Raw genomic sequence first — 20,038 nt, 5'->3', positions numbered from 1 at the left:
CGACACAAACACACACACACGAACGTTTTGACTAAAGCATTAAAAGCAGTTTTAATTTTTTATGAATCATTTTAAGGACAAAATTATTAGCCTTTTTAAGCTATATTTTGTTTTGATATAATCTATAGAACAAACCATCGTTATATCGTTAACTTGTCTAATTACCATAACATTCCTAGTTAACCTAATTAACCTAGTTAAGCTTTTAAATGTCACTTTAAGCTGTACAGAAGTGTCTTGAAAAATATCTAGTAAAATATTATTTACTGTCATCATGAAAAAGATAAAATAAATCAGTTATTAGAAATGAGTTCTTAAAACTGTTATGTTTAGAAATGTGTTGAGAAAATCTTCTTTCTATAAAACAAAAATTGTGGAGAAAAAAAAAATCAGGGGGGCTAATAGTTCTGACTTCAACTATATATATATACAGTGTGTGTGTGTGTGTGTGTGTGTGTGTGTGTGTGTGTGCGTGCATGCGTGTGTGCGTGTGTGTGTGTGTGTGTGTGTGTGTGTATTATTTTCTATGACATCATAGACTGTAAATATACCCTGTGTTTATTATGTTTGTGTTTAAGATATGTGTATCTTTGTTTATATGTATTTATTTTCTGTTAGTTATTTATCTCAGTGCAGTATTATTTGTGGGATGGCATGGACTTTGGAACCGCTGGGGGGTTGGGTGGGTTTTTTCTAGGTGGGCTGGTGAGATTGAGGAGTGAATCTTGTTTTGTTCATTGGAAAGAATATTTTAAAGATGCTCTGACCATTCACATGTAAAATCAACAAAAATTTAATCACAAAAAAGTTCAGGATTGTTAATAATACAGGTACTTTATATTGATTTCATGGTCACAAATTATTCAAAACATGTGAGTAAAATAAATTAGACTCTGCCTTATGCTTTTTTTTCTTTTCTTCATTTTACTGTTCTATAAGCTGTGTTGTGTATCATTTCAGCTTTGTGTCAGCTTTGAACATTTATGTAAATTTGTTAATTATGTTTTGAATTAAAATAAATAAATGAATAAAAACTGTAATTAAGTCAAGCATAAAGTTAGTAAAATCCTACAATCTAGTTTTGACATTTTGTAACCTTAGTGTCTCTTTTAAACGAACGTAATTCTTAAAGATTATAAAATAAAAATGAATGGCAAATATGTGACCGAGAAAATCTTTTACAACATTTTTCAGAAACTTTTGTTATATCAGTACGCTATTTGCTGTTTATTTTGTACATTTACTAGCAATTTCCAATTTTTTTCTAGTTTATTTCCTTAATCAATGTTGTCTTTCAGTGTTTTGAGCCAGAAAAACAGCTGAAACCAAAACAAGTAGTGACGTATATGTGAGGGTGACATTTCAGAGCAGGAAACCTCTGAAAACATACTGAACCCAAGTTCTTCTATTATCATTTTCTCACACAAAATAATGTTGGCAAGGGACAAACACATGGGAATCCTTCTTCAAAATGAGATTCAAATTACGACTTTGACCTTCTAACTTGTACTATCTGTACTCTACTTGTAGAAAACAAACGAGGTGTGACTGAAACCAAAAGAGAAAGAAGAAATGGTGGGAAACCAAGAGCATGCATCAGATGAATGAAAGTGGAATGAACACTGGGTTCGACCAATGAGAATATGCATGATTTATGTATTTAGCCAATCAAAAGAGAGTACAGTTATGCTTGGAAGCCAGCCAGGAAAACTGCTGTCATGAGTTCACTATGCTGAAGGAATTTTGAAGATGAACAAATACAATAATACAGGGTGGCTTTATAATTACTGCTGGTGTAAATTGAAAATAAAAGTAAATTTTTTTTTTCTTCTGAAGAGTACCTAGTATTCCCACTCTAGTTTAGACCATGCAAGAAACTGTAATTGTAGCTGAAATTGTTTATTCTGTCTATCAACCATCCGTACACCACATATATTAACCTCAGATTCTGCTTCTGTGAGTGCAAAGAATAGGCAAGTACAAATAATTTCCACTGTTCCTCGAAACTATTTTACACATGTGAGCAGTAGAGCTGGGGATCGTTTTGTTTTGTTTTTTGTGCCTGTAATACTGCCAAGTAAGCTCAGAGTTCAGGCATAGCAGAGCTGTTGAGTTGAAAGGCTGGAAAGGCCATATTTAGCCTGGCTTAGACTGCGGGTTGCTTTAAAAAAAACTGTTTACAGTGTGGACAAAACAATGCAAAGTGTTTATAGGTAATTATCCAATCATATTTCCACCATTTCCCATTTTATGAAATTGTTAAGTCTGGATTGAACATCATAATAATGATTTGTTTAAAATTTTACTACATTAATTGTCAAAAAGCTGAGATAAAGCTGATGTTTTTAGGTTAGACAAGCTCTAATGTGCTATGTGACCAGAATATTACAACATGCAGTGCTCAGTGAATAAGTACACCCCTCTCAAAGCAATAATTTAAATTAATATTTTCTATAGGATATTTAAAAAAAAAAAATATATATATATATATATATATATATATATATATATATATATATATATATATATATATATATATATTCATCAGTGCTGAAACCAAATCTGGACCTAATTTAATAAAATAATAATGTTCCAAACACTAGTATCCCAAAATTATATGCTAGGGAAAATTATTAACAATTATAAACAAAAAATCTAAAAATGTGTTGATATTTTGTGGTATGTGGTTTTGCAAATTTTCACATAAATTTAAATGCCAAATTTTTATTTTAATAAATAAACCTGTTTTATTCAACTGTACCAAAATATATTACCTATATGCATGGTGAAATGGATAAACAAGTTAAACATTTTTAAAATGAGGTGCACTCATTTATGCTGAGCACTTAGTGGAACATGATGGTGATTGTATTTTTATCCAATTATTTTATTGAGTATATTTGGATGTTGCATAAAAAACTGCTAAAATATAATGAAAACGTAAAAAAAAAAAATTCAAAGTATGATTTCAACTGAGGTGTATGTTTTATTATACTGTAAGAATACATGGGGATAAATCTGCCTTAGCAGATCATGGGCAGTAATTGATTAACTCAAGTATCCAGTGGACCAATTCCATTTCAAATGATGTTTTAGACATTCTGAAATGCCTAAACCAACGTCTGTCATTAAAAAGAATGGTTGAATGACCTCCATAACTGATTAACAAGTGATTAACGAGTGTTCACAAGCATCAACCATTTAAATGCTAGAAAATAGAGCTGTACGTGTCCTTTTAACTTGCCCCTCAGAAGATTAAACGCAATGAATGCAGGGTGACTTTTGGAGGCATGCAACTGTTCTTTGGTCAGCAAGGTAATGATACAGTTTGATGACAGACTTTGGCTAAGGCATTTTAGAATGACCAAAACAATATTTAATTTTTTTTACAATGTGGTCAGTTTGTGCATTACTGATGCACGTCGCAACGATGATCTCATAAAACAAAATCCCATTACTATTTTAAATGTGCATGCCGGAATTTATTCTGTAAATGTGTATATATTTTATGCATATTTATTACTTTCTTTTTTCAGAAAAAAAGTTTATCATACTTGACAAATTTATGCACATCTTGGCATTTCCATTTCATTTTTATGCGATACTCCAAAATGAGAATAGAAATAGATGGATGGAAATGTAGCTGTTAGTTATTGCTTGTGTTGTTTTTGCAGTGAGGTGTGAACTATTTACTATGCAGCAACCTTCTTTTTTATATTGGATTATTTAAAACAGTTTCCGGCGAGGCAGTGGCGCAGTAGGTAGTGCTATTGCCTCACAGCAAGAAGGTTGCTGGGTCGCTGGTTCAAACCTCAGCTCAGTTGACGTTTCTGTGTGGAGCTTGCATGTTCTCCCTGCCTTCACGTGGGTTTTCTTCCTCATTCCTGAACCGCCAACTTATTGCTGGATAAGTTGGCGGTTCATTCCGCTGTGGCAACCCCGGATTAATAAAGGGACTAAGCCGACAAGAAAATGAAATGAAATGAAATAAAAGTTTCCTAAAATCTAATGAACCTGTTGTCTCAAGTTACACAAGTAACTGTACTTTATTCTCAAATTTTATATTATAAATTCCAACTCTTGAATGAGGTTAAATTTACTACTTTCAATGTAAAAGATAGAATACTTGAACTCCTTGACTATTCTTATTAACCTGGACTTAACCTAAATGAGTTGCAGCAGATTTCTAATTCGCAGCATGTTTTGCATCAGACTGTTTGAAGAGATTAAATACTGAAATTGAGTGTTATTAGAAAAACATACAATATGCTTTTCACATTCACACATCAACCCATCTGAGGGAAACATTTAGATAAAAGTAAGCAGAATGAAACAGTACTTAAGAAAGCACCTGTTTAAGGTTCGCCAGCATTATGTTAACAAATTAAATCATGTAAATTACACTGTTAATAATAATTAAAACAGGAAAATACATACACATATAACCTTCCATGTGTTTGAACGAAAGTCATTTCTCAAATTATTAACTCTCAGTAATTACAGTTACACTCATTTATACAGTCATTAACTTATTAGAGTTTACAGTACCATATATAATGGTTACACACTCCAATTGACATAAAAGAAGGTTGCTGGTTCAAGTCTCAGCTGAGTCAGTTGGCATTTCTTTGTGAAGTTTTCCTGATTAATAAAGGGACTAAGCCAAAAGAAAATGAATGATTGAACCATAACCTTCGTATTCCTTTAAACTATTAGCTTAGTCAATGGGAGTGTTTACACAATGAAACTAAAACTGATGTGACAATTAGTCAATAAAAAGTTTTTATAGTGTTTGAGAAATCCCTAAATGAAACAGCTTGTAATTCCCTTTAATTACAAATTAAACGTTTTTTTATTTGGCTTCTTTTTTGACTAATTTCTCCATCGTTGGCTGCAGGCAACAGGTAATCTCATCTGCATCCATTAGTTTCCTCACATATTTAATTCCAGCCCACAGTTTACACTTACCAGTGATGAATTATTAACACAGCGGTTAGGTTTAGTCAGACTCTCAGGTTAGAAGATCCTCTCTTAGGTGTGACGTTACATAATGATGCACAACTTCAATCACTATGACAACGGGAAGCAGTTCTAACAATAAAGCTTCAAATATTCTTACTGGGTTTTTTGACATAAATCAATAAATCATAAGTTTCTTATGATTCTTATGAATGCTTCCATTAAAGTTGAGTTGAACTGTTACTAAAATACAATCAATACAATTTGTTAGTCAATGTTTGAAACTACATTTCCTTCAAGTTATAAAAATTTGCTCGTATGTGAAACTTTATTGGTTAAGCAGATCAACTTTCATGGTTTGTTTTATGAATATATTTCAGAACTTTTAACTGTCTGCTCTCCAGGGCGTAATCTCTGTGCTTCCTATTCTGGTCTTTTAACAGTAACCTGTCTACACTATATAAGTGACCGGGCTTTTTCTTATACTGCTCCAAAATTCTATAGCTCATTCCATATAATATCAGGCATGCAGAATCTTTTTGAAAATTTAAAGTACCCCTGAAGGCTCACTTTTTTAGACTTGCCAATTTGTGGTGTATGTGTATTTTTTAATTGGTTATATTTACCATGTATCTGACTTGTTTTATTATACACAAAAAAAAAATCAGCTGGGGTGCCTAAAAAATATGTAAAATAACAGCCTTTAAATTACAGAAATTTACCATAAAATAACAGACCGGTAAATTTCCGGTAAATGTATGTAATTTACTATCTTTTTTTTACGGTAAATGTCTGTAATTTAACAGCTGTTATTTTACAGTTTTTTTCCGGCACCACCACTATAAATTTATCCCCATGATGGTACAACTTTAATCTGACGTCATATTGACATCCTTTGCCTGCTGGGATAACCTCAGATTAACTATTTCAGAGGTTACTGTAGGTCACACTATACAAACTCTGCTTCTAATTTAATAATTTTGGGAGGATTTTTTAGGATTTTGCATATTCTCCTCATGTTTGCATGGGTTTTCTCCAGGTGCTCGGCTTTCCCCCATAGTCCAAACACATGCGCCATAGGTGAATTGAATAAACTAAACTGGCCGTGGTGTATGAGTGTGAATACAAGAGTGTATGGATGTTTCCCAGAGATTGTTGCAACTGGAAGGGCATCCGCTGCATAAAACATATGCTGGATAAGTTGGCGGTTCATACCGCTGTGATGACCCCTGATTAATATAGGAACTAAGCTGAAAAGAAAATTAATGAATGACTTATATAAGAAAAAGAAAGAGGAAAAATGCCATGTAATTCGCACCCTGGTTGAGAGTATTTATCATGGAGAAATGTCTTACATGCTTACATAATGTGTATCTCTAAACACTATAACAAATGCTGGGTTGTTGGACAAACTCATGGGGTAAAAAAATGTAATTTGATTTTAAAAATTAGCCCAAATGTTGGGTTTGTTAATATTTGACCCAACCTTTTGTCACAACAACCCAGCATTTTTAGAGTTTAAAATCACATCAGATACAAATGAATGTTTTTATAAAGGTTTATCTGACATGTTACATTCCATCCAGTCGATCAATGAAGAGTGAGTAGATTTTACAAGAACCACAGTTGACCATGTTTGAATTACAGAAGTTATTAATTGTTGTGAGTGTGCATTTCAGGGTTTGGTCAGTATATGGCGTTAAATTGATGAACGTCAGTTTAGTAGTATCATGTTTTACCAGTTGATCTACAGAAACAGGCTGAACACCGGCTGAACTTGATATGCTTCACCTTCAGTAATCCAAAACGAAGAATACTTATCCTGTAAGCTGCCTCCGTTCGACCACTGTTTTCAGAAACTTCTAGAAAAAACCTAAAGAAAATGACTTTTCATTATTTAACAAAGCTGTAAAAACCTAAAGACTCTTATGTTGACAGCTCTTTTTAACAAAAACTGTTATAGAAAACATATTTTGGGTGTGTATTGTATGTAATGTATTTCCTCACACTCATGCCATCCTGTTTTACTCCCTTTTTTCAGTAAACACATGTAAAGTGTGTTAAACACTTCTACAATGAAAGTGAAGTGTAGTTTTTATAGAATAAAAAGCAAAGAAACCAATTGTAAATACATTATTATTCAACTCATAATGTCTTTGTGACCTTGAGAAGCTTCTCTGATGGTCATCTTTGGTATTATCAAACCTGTGTGCACCACTTTAAAAAGGAAATTGATATTCAAATTTATTCACACAACAAAGTCATAATTTCTTCTCCATAATCACAGTAAAACTGCCTTATAAAATACACTATCGTGAGGAGTCAGACAAACAAACAGAGGAAAAAGACAGCTGATGAGCTATAATCAAACCGGAATATGAGATGAGTTTCCATTGCAGAAGTACAATGGAGACTTACCTTTGCCCCATGTGGCCTGATGCCAAGCTTGCATAACGTGACATCAAGGTGGAAATGCCAAGCCAGCACTGTTGTCACTTCTCAATACCCGGTATTACATACAGTACTGGTATTTAAAATTATTTTTACACAAAAACAATCACTTGCGCAGGACTTTAACTGCTGTTTCTGATGATTCATAACAGTGAAAGCATGATATTGTGATAAGAAATAAATTTTTTTTTAAATTATAAAAATGTATCAATCTTGGATAGGAAATTGCATGATATTCCAATGAATAATACTGGTAATAATAAAAACACATAATTTTAAAGGACAGCTTTTATGCTTTTTTATAACTGACCTTTTACTTATATAACAAACCATGGCATCCAAAAATGTTTTATTTCATGTAAACATTAAAAATGCTTTGACAGCAAAAATGTAACACTTGTCATGCCAATTCAGCAAGTTTGAATGGAATTGACTTTTAGTACCATAGTTTAACAAAAAATGTTACTGTAAAATTTCCACAGTTCTGAGGGCTCTTTGAGAATGTATTCTTCCTAATGTAACAGAGTTAATATTCATAGATAGACGAGGCAAGAACCTGATCAAATTAAACAATATTAAGTTTTAAACTTTTTAATTGAGTTTTTAATATTTTAAACTTAAAAAAAAAATGCAAACTTAAAATTTCAAAAGCCTGATTAATAATTGTGTGAGTGATCACCATATAGCCCACAGTGCATACCTTACATGTATGGAGTCTTCATCATTTTCATCCAAAAATGCAAATTAACTTTATGCAGAAAACTGGAACTGGAATCACATAAAAGATGTGCAAATAAATCAGGGTTTCCATCCAACGAGTCAAAGCAAACAAAATCAGCACTAACTGGTACCAAATGTCAACAGTAATAACAGAATTTGCTGTGGTAGGAGAAGCTGCATCAATCTTTTTTTATTGAATGAATGACTTAGAGAGAACCCTGAGCTCGGAAATAATTGTGTCCAGGGTTTCGCCCTAGTCAATAAGCATATAAGGGGGTCCGAGATTAGGTAGGTCTTGAGAGTAAACGGAGGAAAAGGTGGTGATAGGGTGGAAGGAGGGATTCTTCCAAAGTGAAGATAAGGTGGTAGGATGAATTTGGTCTGTTTGTTGCATCTGAATGGACTATTGCTTATTACAGATGAGAGGCCAGCGCAATTACTTATATCACGTGCTCCTCTCAAAATTAATTTGTAAAATTTAAATTCAATAAAAAAATAACCAAAAATTATCAAAATAATTAAATAAAAAGCAAGAGCAGTACCTCATGTATGACAGCTGTACACAAAACACACCAAACATAAAAGGTCTAAGTCTGGTCCTGGTTATCCCTATACACAAAAATGACCAAACTAGGGCCTGGTGCCCAAATTTGGCCCATTTTCATCTTTGATTTGGCCCACCATCCCATCTGAAAAGAAAGAGAGAATGATAGGGATGGTTTTGCGATTATCAATTCCCAATTTAATGTAACCCATTGTTTGTTCTATTGTTAAACGCTGACTGAAATTAAATGCTTCAATTAAATGGTGTAATTGAATCAGATTTTGTTTAAATGTACACACTGTCACCCGACAATCCTGATACTTTGGGGAGCAAACCAAGTCAAAGGCAGATTCTGCTTGACTAGTATATTCAGCATTGAAATCCACTGTGTTATAATGTGATTGTTTATGGGTTTTTTGCAATGAGTTATCATTTAACAAGTTATACTGCATTTGTTAATACCATTTAAAGAAAGGTTTTCTGTTAATTTTGAAATATTATGAAATAAATAATCAAATCACCCATGGCAACTTTTATGTAATATACTGTAGTTTGGTATATTTACCTTCGGCCCATGGATAATTGGGCATTTTGCCCTTAATACAAAAAAAGTTTATGCACCCCTGCTATACACTATCATTGCCGCTACTTTTTTCAGAGCTCCTTTGACTGCACTCAAGACTGCCATCAAAGAACAGTAAGCATTAAAAACAACAGACTCCTAGTATCAACAATGTAGCCACTATAATACAATTTATTGCTCACAAAGCCTGGGGAGCTGAAACTCGAGTATATTTCTGACACATAGTTTTTGACCAGTCACAACAGGCTAGGTGAAAAAACAATCTGACTTTTAAAAAAGGGGGTGTAGCGTAAATCATATGAATAAAATCTGGCTTAAGCGTAATAATAAAAAAAGTTTGAAACACTTTAATTCTAAGATTGTAGCTTTTTTAACAGACAAATAAAGATGCCTATCCAGCTATACACATTTCAAAGCTTAACATACAGAACATACAGTCTATTAATAGCATGTGTAGAGCTCTCTGGCTTACTGGCAGTACTTGGCTAATGGTGGAAACAAACTAAACAGTGTACCCATGGTGATTAACAAGATGTGAGGAATAACTCTAAGATCTCCTGAGATGTTTGTTGCACAATTTGTTTTTGAAATTTCAAATGGAACATGAATTGAAATGTGCAACAGGTTAAAACAGGTATGACACTGAGCAATGAAGCATCTGATGATCTGATGGTGAACAAACAATATGTGCATCCGTGTTTATTTATAAATCTTTTGCATGTGATCATTGAAGAGCTCACCTATTTATAAAGCAGGAAGGGATATAATCATGTGTGCCAACCTTACAGTACTGTGAATGGTGCGACTTGGCATGGTTTTGATTTTTCCTCTCATCTGTGAATGACGGATTAAAGTTTTTACTGTCATACTGTCAAGTGGCAGTAGGAAATGAGGGGAAAGGTGAACGGAAGGGAACAGTTCTTGTGGCTTTTAAATGTGACTTCCTGTTTTTAGAAGCACCTGACTGATGTCTCCACAGCAAAGCTAAGGTTTCTCATGATGGACAGACTGGAGTAATAGATAGACAGCAGATTAGTCAGCTGACCAGTTGCCTCGCTGCACAATGACTTTAAGAGCAGCATTTGTGCATGAACAGCCCTCAACAGACTGATTTAGTACCAAAGACTGTAGATAAACAAATACACTTTTTGGATTACCATGAATTACTACTAGGAACAGTCCAACACTCAGTTAAGGAAGATATAACATGACAATTAAATGAGAATTAAACAGAAAAGACATGTTATTGTTTTTTATTGTAGCCATGTAAGATTGTTCCAGTCCCTTAAACATACAATTTCAGCTTTTGCCGTCAAAAGACATTTTAGGCAATCTCAAGTACAAAAAAAAATATGTTTTAAATGTCATTTGTGCCAACTCAAATTAGAATTTTAAACATGATTTGAGTTTGAGTAAGTCTAATTGACCCTTCACTTAGCCCCGCCCTCCTTAGTTACTATTGTTACGCCTGTCAAGCTTTTGCGCCTGCCACATCTATTAAAATATGCATGCACCGGTGTCAGACATTAGCATGGATATAATCAGTAATTTCTGGCGAACAGGTGAGATATCTTAGAGAGCCAGACAAAAAAGGACTGCAGTATGCATTGCAGGTGTAAATTCACGACTTAATACACAACCGATTAAAAAATAGGTTAGCCTAGCTGCTTCAGATGCTGACCATTCAGCAGCTTAGTTCATGCACAGCAGGATAGGTGAAATTTACAAATAATAATAAAAATTAAACAATGATTTCTCTTTTTTGATAGCCTGATAGATTATTGTTGTGCAATGAAATATAGCATTACTGACAAACAAGAAACACGCATGGACTAAATTTCCAAAAGAAATTTCCAAGAAATTTCCAAAATTCATAGGTGAATTGTAGCTCTGATGTGGACATGAGGGTTATAAATGACTGAAAAACAGCTGCAGGTGAAGTATATTGATTGCAAGTGCTCAGTTTGTGATCATGTCTCTGTTTTGTTTTATTGATATGTAATCAAATATATTCATAGGTTGAAACAGAAGGAAATATGACTGGATTGTGCTTGCTCTTACAGCTATTGCGAGGGCTTAAACGAAGCAGAGCTCATAATATAGAGCGGGGGAAAAAAAAGAAAAAGACAGCTGGAAAATATAAACTGCTTTGTATTTTTGTTGGAAACCCAATTTAGATCTTTTTAGGGTAAGAGGTGTGTGAGTTATTGCTGTCTATCACTGACTGTGTCAGATATATCAAAAACAAAACTAACTCGTTTAGTACCCCTCACACTCCACACTGGCATTTCTCTCATTGGGTTTTAGGTTTAGGAAAGAGAACAAAATTCCACCACTCCGTCCAAACTTTTAGGATACCGGGTATCAGATTTGCACAATCCATATTCACAATGCTTTGATATTTGATGATGCTGAATGTAATTATGTGGTGAAGCCAAAAACTTGTGCTTATTTTGTCTTGAGAAATGACTAACAGGCTCATTGTGAATATGTAGCCCCATATACATTTCTGGAGAGCACAAATTATGTAAACAGAAGTACGTTTGGGTACATTTTATCTTTAATGATACAGGGCAGAATGTTGTTTTGTTTCACGCTACCAGCTGACCGCTTACCTACATGTGGATGGCTTTTTCAGGGTTACCAGTTTGCCCAGTAGCAAGTAAATAACAGGATGAGAACGTGGTAAAATTTGAAAACATGGTAAAAATCAGAAGGGTGCGAGTGCTTTTCTTTTTCTGGATTGCATTTGAAAACACGATTAGATTTAGGGAAGGTCAGTGCTTTTGAAAACACTGTTGGTTTGGTTTAGGAAAGGGGGTATGTAGGTGAATTGGTCGGTCAGTCAGTTAGTTAGTTAGTCAGTTAGTTTACAGTGGCCTCTGGTGGATTTATGCGAGGAGAACAGGTGTGAATGGCACTCACGAGAGAAACTTGAGATCTAAAAAAGCGGTCTCTGGTAAATTCGCGAAAACAAAAACTGCAAAAAAACATAGCTCCTGGGACATATTTCACGCTCTCCAGAAATGTATACATGGGTACATATCCATAATGAGCGAGGGCTGCCTGGGTGGCAAATGACATCAAATCACATTCCATCACTTATGGTATCATTCCTGTGCATTCCTCGGGTTTTTGCTTTGGGTTCTGTCTGTCTGTTTTAGTTAGTGCTTGTAACCACTTCCTCTCGTTAAATAGCCATAATGGAGATTGGTGTTGTAAAAAAAATTGCAAATCTTTGTGCATACACTATATACACAGTAGCTGGGCGAAATGGTGGCGCAGTGGGTAGCGCTGTCGTCTTACAGCAAGAAGGTCGCCGGTTCGACATCAGCTAGGTCAGTTGGCATTTCTGTGTGGAGTTTGCATGTTCTTCCCATGTTCGTGTGGGTTTCCTCCACAAGTCCAAAGACATGCAGTATAGATGAATTGGGAATTGTGCTTCCCAGTGATGGGTTGCAGCTGGAAGGGCATCTGCTGCATAAAACATGTGCTGAGTAATTTGGCAGTTCATTCCACTGTGGCAACCTGAGATTAATAAAGGGAATTAACAGAAAATTGAATGAATGAATGAATGAATGAATGAATGAATGAATGAATGAATGAATGAATGAATGAATACTGAACAAAAAAAAGAGTTTTCCATTAAAAGTCAGACACTAAAAATAGATCTAAAATAAGAGACAGTCCTAGGAAAAACAGGATGTCTGGTCACCATAGGGAGGAGAATAATTATATAAATTACTCAATGTGATTGAGGTTAACCTTAATCAGATCACTGCCACTGTGGTGTTGTTAGTATTATATAGCTTTTTATGATGTGCTCTGCTAGTTTTCAGCATAATGCAAAAGTTTATGTAGGCTGCAGCTTTAGACTTTCTTAATTAATTTATGCATTATCACTGTAGATGATTTTGACAGGTCTCACTGTTTCAGTGCATTTGTTCCCACCAGTCTAATAATATAAACCTCTTCCCAGTAAGTTGTATGATTTGAGGTAGCACTTATTCCCACCCTAGAACTGATCAACTCGTTGTAGAAAGGAGTTCTCGGTATGAGTGTGTTTGTACAGTACAGTACTTGTCAGTTGTTTGTGTGCTAGCCATCAAGTTTCAAGGAAATGCGGAACTAGTTTCCATGCTCAGCTTGGCTTATTGCCTCCATGAATAGCATTTCCATGATGGGAAGTGAATGGAGCAACAGTGTTATAGTGAAAAGGATGGAGAGGGAATGCATGTGTACAAAACATTTCAACTGATTAGTTAAGACATTCCCCTAAATCCCCTTCACTTTTGACATGTAGTCATAAAGTTAAACTTCCTGTCCAGTTTGGTTATGACTTATCATTATATATTGCCTGCCACTCTGTGCTGCGTTTCTAAGAACTGATAATGACACAAGAAAGGTCCCTCTGCGTCGATGCCAATGCTGTTTACCCACATACCGCCACCACAGAACATTATCCACGCACGTACTTTTAGGAGAGAGGTAATTCTAGCTGGACAAAAAATAAAAATAGAGGGGTGTAGTCAGATGTTCTGATATTTCATACAATGTACTGTATGCATATATGAGCTATACAGTTGAAGTCAGAATTATTAGCCCCCTAAATTATTAGCCCCTTGTATATTTTTTTCTGAAATTTCTCTTTATCTGAAAGATTTTTTCAACACATTTCTAAATATAATAGTTGTAATAACTCATTTCTAATAACTGATTTATTTTATCTTTGCCGTGAAAGACACTTCTATACAGTTTAAAGGGCCATCAAAAAGCCTTAGCTGAGTTAATTAGCTTAACTAGGCAGGTTAGGGTAATTAGGCAAGTTATTGTATAACAATGGTTATAGACTTTCTCCAAAAACCTTAATAGACTTTCTCCAAAAAATAATAATAATAATAATAATGTTATCAGACATACTGTGAAAATTTCCTTGCTCTGTTTAACATCATTTGTGAAATATTTAAAAAAATAAATAAATTCAAAGGGTGGCTAATAATTCTGACTTCAACTGTATATCTAGATAAATTTACAGTACATTGAACATTTCGATTGCTGATAAATAGGGTTAGCTCATAAACCAGCCATCAGTCTCAGCTGGTATTGTTCATATTTAGGGTTTGAACAACAACAACAAAAAGAAAATTAATCATCTAATGTTTGGACTAAAGTCACGAATGACCCTTCAGATCATGTGGTTTACAAGGAGAGGTGTGCTTTTTTAAGGAGATTACTTCCTAAGCCGGTGGATTTATGCTTATTACATGAGGAATGTTGTTCTGGCAACCACCCACAACACATTGGTAACAATATGGTAGCGCATTCACATATATTCTGTAAGACTTTAAATTAAGGACTTATTCATTAATGTTGGCTAGTGCATTGACTAATATGGATTATCATTGAGAAATATTTTTTTCAAAGCATTTATTAACCTTTGACAGTGTTAGTTTGTAAGTAATTATTTACTATTCGCTTAAAAATGTAAGCCTGTATTAGCACATTTAAATGTTTTTGTTATACAGTTAAAGTCAGAACTATTAGCTCCCCTAAATTATTACTCTTTGATCATATATAGTTTAGCTATACTAAAATATTAACTTTAAAACCTAATGATTTTTTGTTGTTCAAAAAATACAGTATATTGAATGTATACAGTATATGTTTTGATATACTTTTAAGTGTTTTAACAGTAAACCAAAGGGAGATATTTTTTTTATGCCAAAAATCATTAAAACCTTAGGTAAACATAGTCTTTGATCAATATGTTTAGTCAATTTCTACTGTAAATATATAAAAACAGTTTAATATCTTAGATTAAGCATCAATTAAATGACTTTAAAGCAGACTTTTTTCAATATTTTGATATTTTTGCACCCTAAGTTCCAGATTTTCAAATAGTTTGACCAAATATTGTCCTACTCTAACCAAATTTAACAAACCATCTAAATTCAATAAATTGACTTTTATTACTGGTTTTGTGGTCAATCTAAGGTCACATTCATTTATTCATTCATTCATTCATTTTCTTTTCGGCTTAGTCCCTTTAATAATCTGGGGTCACCACAGCGGAATGAAGCGCCAACTTATCCAGCATATATGTTTTACTCAGCGGATGCCCTTCCAGCTGCAACCCATCACCGGGAAACACCCACACACACACACTATGGATAATTTAGCCTTCCCAATTCACCTATACCACATGTCTTTAGACTTGTAGGGGAAACCGGAGAACACAAGGAAATCTATGTGAACACAAGAAAAAAATACAAACTTCACACAAATGCCAACTGACTCAGCCGAAGCTTGAACCAGCAACCTTCTTGCTGTGAGGTGGTCGTGCTACCCACTGCACCACCATGACACACACCTAAGGTATCACATAAATTAATGTTTATAACTTAAACCTAAATTGTAGATCAACTGTTGTGTTGCTACTAACTGACATGTCTCAAGTAGTCTGTCTTTAACAATATAACCTCAGGCTTAATACCAGGTGACTGACTGTTGGTTGTAACATGTCTTGTTGAATTGTATGCTTTAGGCAGCATTAAAGTATTAATGTGTTATTTTATTGTAATCACCTGTAATCCTGTGCCAAAATCATCTCAAGGCATACAATTTGATCAGGTTTACCAGAAGTTAAATGTGATGATCCTTTCTGTACAAGATTATGCTAATCTATGAAAATAATTATTATCCTTTAAAATAATCACGAAATGGCCTTGACTTCCGAGATGTCTAAATGAAGTTAAGACCTAACTGTCGTCAAATTTTTAAGAAAATTTCAATGAGGAAAAAACTGAGCTGGTCTGGTTTGGGGATTCTACCGCTTCGGAAATATCAGGTTTTGGTAATCTATCAACGTATCAAAAACCTGTTGTTATAAATCTAGGGTTTCAGCTTGATAGTAATCTAAGATTTAACAAACAGGTGTTGTTAAATCCAGTTTTTTTCCATTTACGACTTTATGACAAAAGTAAAGTCGTTACTCTCTTTTAATGAGTTCAAGAGTTCCCACTTAGATAATGCTTGACTATTTTGACAGGTTAGGCATGCTGTCCCAGGAGAGAACAATGAGCTCAGAGATAGATACCCGCAAGGCTCCTGCATGGTCAATAAGCATTAGGAGAGATACGAAATCAGGTAGTTCTCGACAACTTCCCAAAAATAGCCCGCCAACTGCGCCAGTTTGTATGTAATAGGTGCTTGTGACTTTAACTTTTGTTACATGTTTTTTAGGGAGGAAACCGGAGTACTTTGGGAAAACCCACGCGAACACGGGGAGAACATGCAAACTCCACACAGTGATTGTTGACTGGCTCAGCTAGTGTTTGAACCAATGACCCCCTTGCTGTGAGGCAACAGTGCTAGCCACTGTGTCGCCTGAACTTAGAATTGAGGAGGAGGGAGAAGAGATGAATGTGGGGGGGGGGGGGGGGGGGGGGGTCCAAAATGAAGCTAAGAAGTGAAGTTTAGGCTAGATATTTATATTAAATTTGGAATGATCTGATTGGCTTGTTAGTAATTAGTGATAGGGATCAGTCGCATTCAATCATGCTCCTCTCGAAATGGTTTGTGAAACTTTGAGAATGTGATTTATGCTTTTATTTTAGGAAGATTTGACTACTGCAACTTGTTGTGTGTGGGCATCATTCAAAATGCCTGAACAGACTGCAATCAGTTCAAAATGCGGCTATGAGACCTCTGATAGGAGGATGAGCATGAACACAAGTCCCCAGTTCTTTCATCTCTAGGCTGGCTGCCTGTTAGGTCACAATTTTTGTTTATAAATCCTTAAATGGTCTGGAACCATCTTATTTATCAAATCTCTTACTTGTATAGAATCCTGGTAGGTCACTAATGTCATCTGAGCAATTAATTTTTTGGTAACACTTTAGTTTGATGGTCCATTTGAGTATTAGTAGATTTACTGCTTAACAGTCTACTGGTAATCTAATGAGAATAAGGTAACATGTAGATGCAATGTAACCTAAATTCAACAATCGGACCATCAAAATAAAGTGTGACCAATTCTTTTTGTACCAAGGTAAGTGGGGATCGTGCTTTTGCTGTTATCGCCTCAAAATACTGGAACAAGCTTTCACCCCACATTAGACATACTCCAACTTTGTTTCTAAAAACCTTCTGAAACTGCATCTTTGTTCTTTAGCATTTAAGGCTTTTTAATGTTGATGAGTTGTCTTGTGTTTTACTTGTTATGTACGTGCTAGACTTGTTATTTTAATTATTATTGATTGTGTTCAGAACTTATAAAATATAAATAAATATAAACAAACTAACTAACTATAAAAACCTTGATTTCCATTTGCATCACTAAAGTAAGAGTCAATGACTGCTAGTATAGTAAAAAAAAAACAGCGGAAGCGATTTGTTATCATCAGCACTGCATCACATTGTTCTGAAAGAGCTTTCTAAATGCTTTATATGTTTATTGACTTCTCATCTGCAGAGCTTTCAAGGACTTGCTTCCTGCCAGATGTCTAGAAAATATTGGCCTGAAGTCAAAGGTCAAGCATGTATGACCTGTATGTCTAAATATTACCACTGGAGTAGCTTTACAGTCATGACATAATTCATCTGTTTGCTTTTTTGGAAGTAGATGCACTCAACATCAAAGGGAACACAGACAAAAGTGATATCATGGTAAAACCTAACTATTTTATGTTTTGGCAAATTAATTGCTGATTTAAATGAACTTCTATAGTACTTTGCACATGGAAATGTTCAATTATTCTAAAGAATACACTGTTAAACATTCCTGTGTGGAAGCATATCAGACCATAATGATTTCCTGTATAATGTATTACTTGAATAAAATATATTATGAGTTGCCATGAGATTGTGTTGGAAAAAGAAGCGAGTTTAGTTTGCAAATTCAGCAAAAATTGTTTAAATACATGTATTACAATTATGTCAACTGAAAAGATTTATTTTATGGTGCATTTAAAAATAACTATTTTTCATAAACTTCCCATACACCTATTTTGAAATGTTGATAACATACTAATGCACATTAACTATTCTGACTAAGATTCAATGTAAATGCTTTTAAACGCAACTTGATCAATAAAAATTCGAAACACATTGCATTGCATTCAGTAGAAATGATATTATATAGTATATAATTCATTAATTTATTCATTCATTTTCTTTTTGGCTTAGTCCCTTTATTAATTTGGGGTTGCCACAATAGAATGAACCGCCATAATATATAATTTTATATAAATTTATTGTAAAAGGGCTGCACAATATCGGAAAAATCTGAAATATCTGCAATATTTTGTTTCTCTGAGATATATATTGTGAAATGAATACAATTTCACCAGATGGCTTGAATCACTCTATCTGGAAATAAATTCTTAATTTATATTATTTTGTAAGTGTGTGAATCTTGAAAAAAAAATAACAATAATTACAATAGAACAAAGAAAAAAGTTAAATAAACAGTGCTTTGTGGTTTTCCGAAGGGTCAAACAGTATTCAAGTACAGAAACTGAATAATGAAATGTAAAACAGCACTGTATAGTCATCATCGTATTAATAATTAGGTTCAATTATTCTTTGTTAAAGTTACAAATGTATTTTTGTTCCCGAAAAAACACATGCAATATGGCAAACGTTTAGTCTGTCATGGTTATAATTTGCAATGACTCCACAAATCTTATGCATTCTCAACATTGCATATGCTGCGATGTGACTATTGTGGACAAACATATTGCGACGTTGATGCAACTATATATATTATGCAGCCCTATATTGTAGTCTACTATATATTCTTGTCAGCACTTTCTAGAGTACAGTTTAACCATTTCTGTATTTTAAAATCAATAGTAGTGATTATTAATATGCAAAAACGAAATCCGTCTAAATGCAGAAACAATAAATCTTCAGTGTCAGAAAGGCAGAGCCTGGTCTCTAAGCACGTAGCACAACCATCTTGTGCTCCATAGGCTGTTTCCGTGTTGTAGTTTTAGTTAATAATGCAAAGCGTCTCCCACTAAGCATGTGAAAGTCATCGAGCATTCGACATAGCACTGACCACATGACAAACCTTGTCTGCACCCGGTCACTCTGCATGGGGATTGGTCAAGGACATTTACCCTACCCATGCATGTGTTCATACATGTTTGAGCTCAAGTATCGCACATGCTTTAAAATCTGATCTGTTTCCATATCTGGTGTTGTTAGTAATCACTGTTTGCATGTGAAGATCCCGATTAAAAGCCTCATCTGAATGGCATGTGTATGTGTGCTGCAACACACTCGTCATTCAGTCAGGAATCACTGGAACAGAGCCAGCGTTTCCAGTGGATGACTACTAACATGTGGTACTCACTTTCATACTACGAAATGCTTTGGGCAGCTGATCATATCAAGAGCTCCTGGCTACCCCTGTGACATATAATACTATGGCAAAATGAGTATTTATTATGCAAATACATTATGCAAATAATAAATGATAAATAAAATACAATTTATGTTAATACTACTAAATTGTGAACTGATCATAATATTCTTTAAAAACCTGTGAAAACATTGAACTTTCTTTAAATACATTTGTTACTTTTTTATTTCAACTCTATTATATTTTCTATCTTGTTTTTATTTTTAAGATGGAGTTTTAGATTTGAATACACTGCAACTGTACAATTGGCCACAATTTTCTGCTTGTCAGCATAATTGCAGCACATGTCATGTCCACCATCTTAGTCGTGGTATTTTAAAAAGGAGGCGTGGCACCTGACCCTAAACCCAAC

General features: G+C 34.3%; 1 long non-coding RNA gene across 1 annotated transcript; it reads left to right on the top strand.

Annotated features, from left to right (window-relative positions):
• Window positions 1-3,207: 3,207 nt before the first annotated feature.
• On the top strand, window positions 3,208-18,367 carry LOC141379095 (uncharacterized). The gene is made up of 4 exons (XR_015516802.1): window positions 3,208-3,315; window positions 16,306-16,403; window positions 16,500-16,564; window positions 16,874-18,367. It is a non-coding gene; the product is annotated as an uncharacterized LOC141379095 (long non-coding RNA).
• The last annotated feature ends 1,671 nt before the right edge of the window (window positions 18,368-20,038 follow it).

The sequence above is a fragment of the Danio rerio genome, chromosome 19, assembly GCF_052040795.2.
Source record: "Danio rerio strain M-AB ecotype USA chromosome 19, GRCz13ab, whole genome shotgun sequence".
NCBI classification, from domain to species: Eukaryota; Metazoa; Chordata; class Actinopteri; order Cypriniformes; family Danionidae; genus Danio; species Danio rerio.
This window is presented reverse-complemented; position numbering and strand designations above follow the sequence as displayed.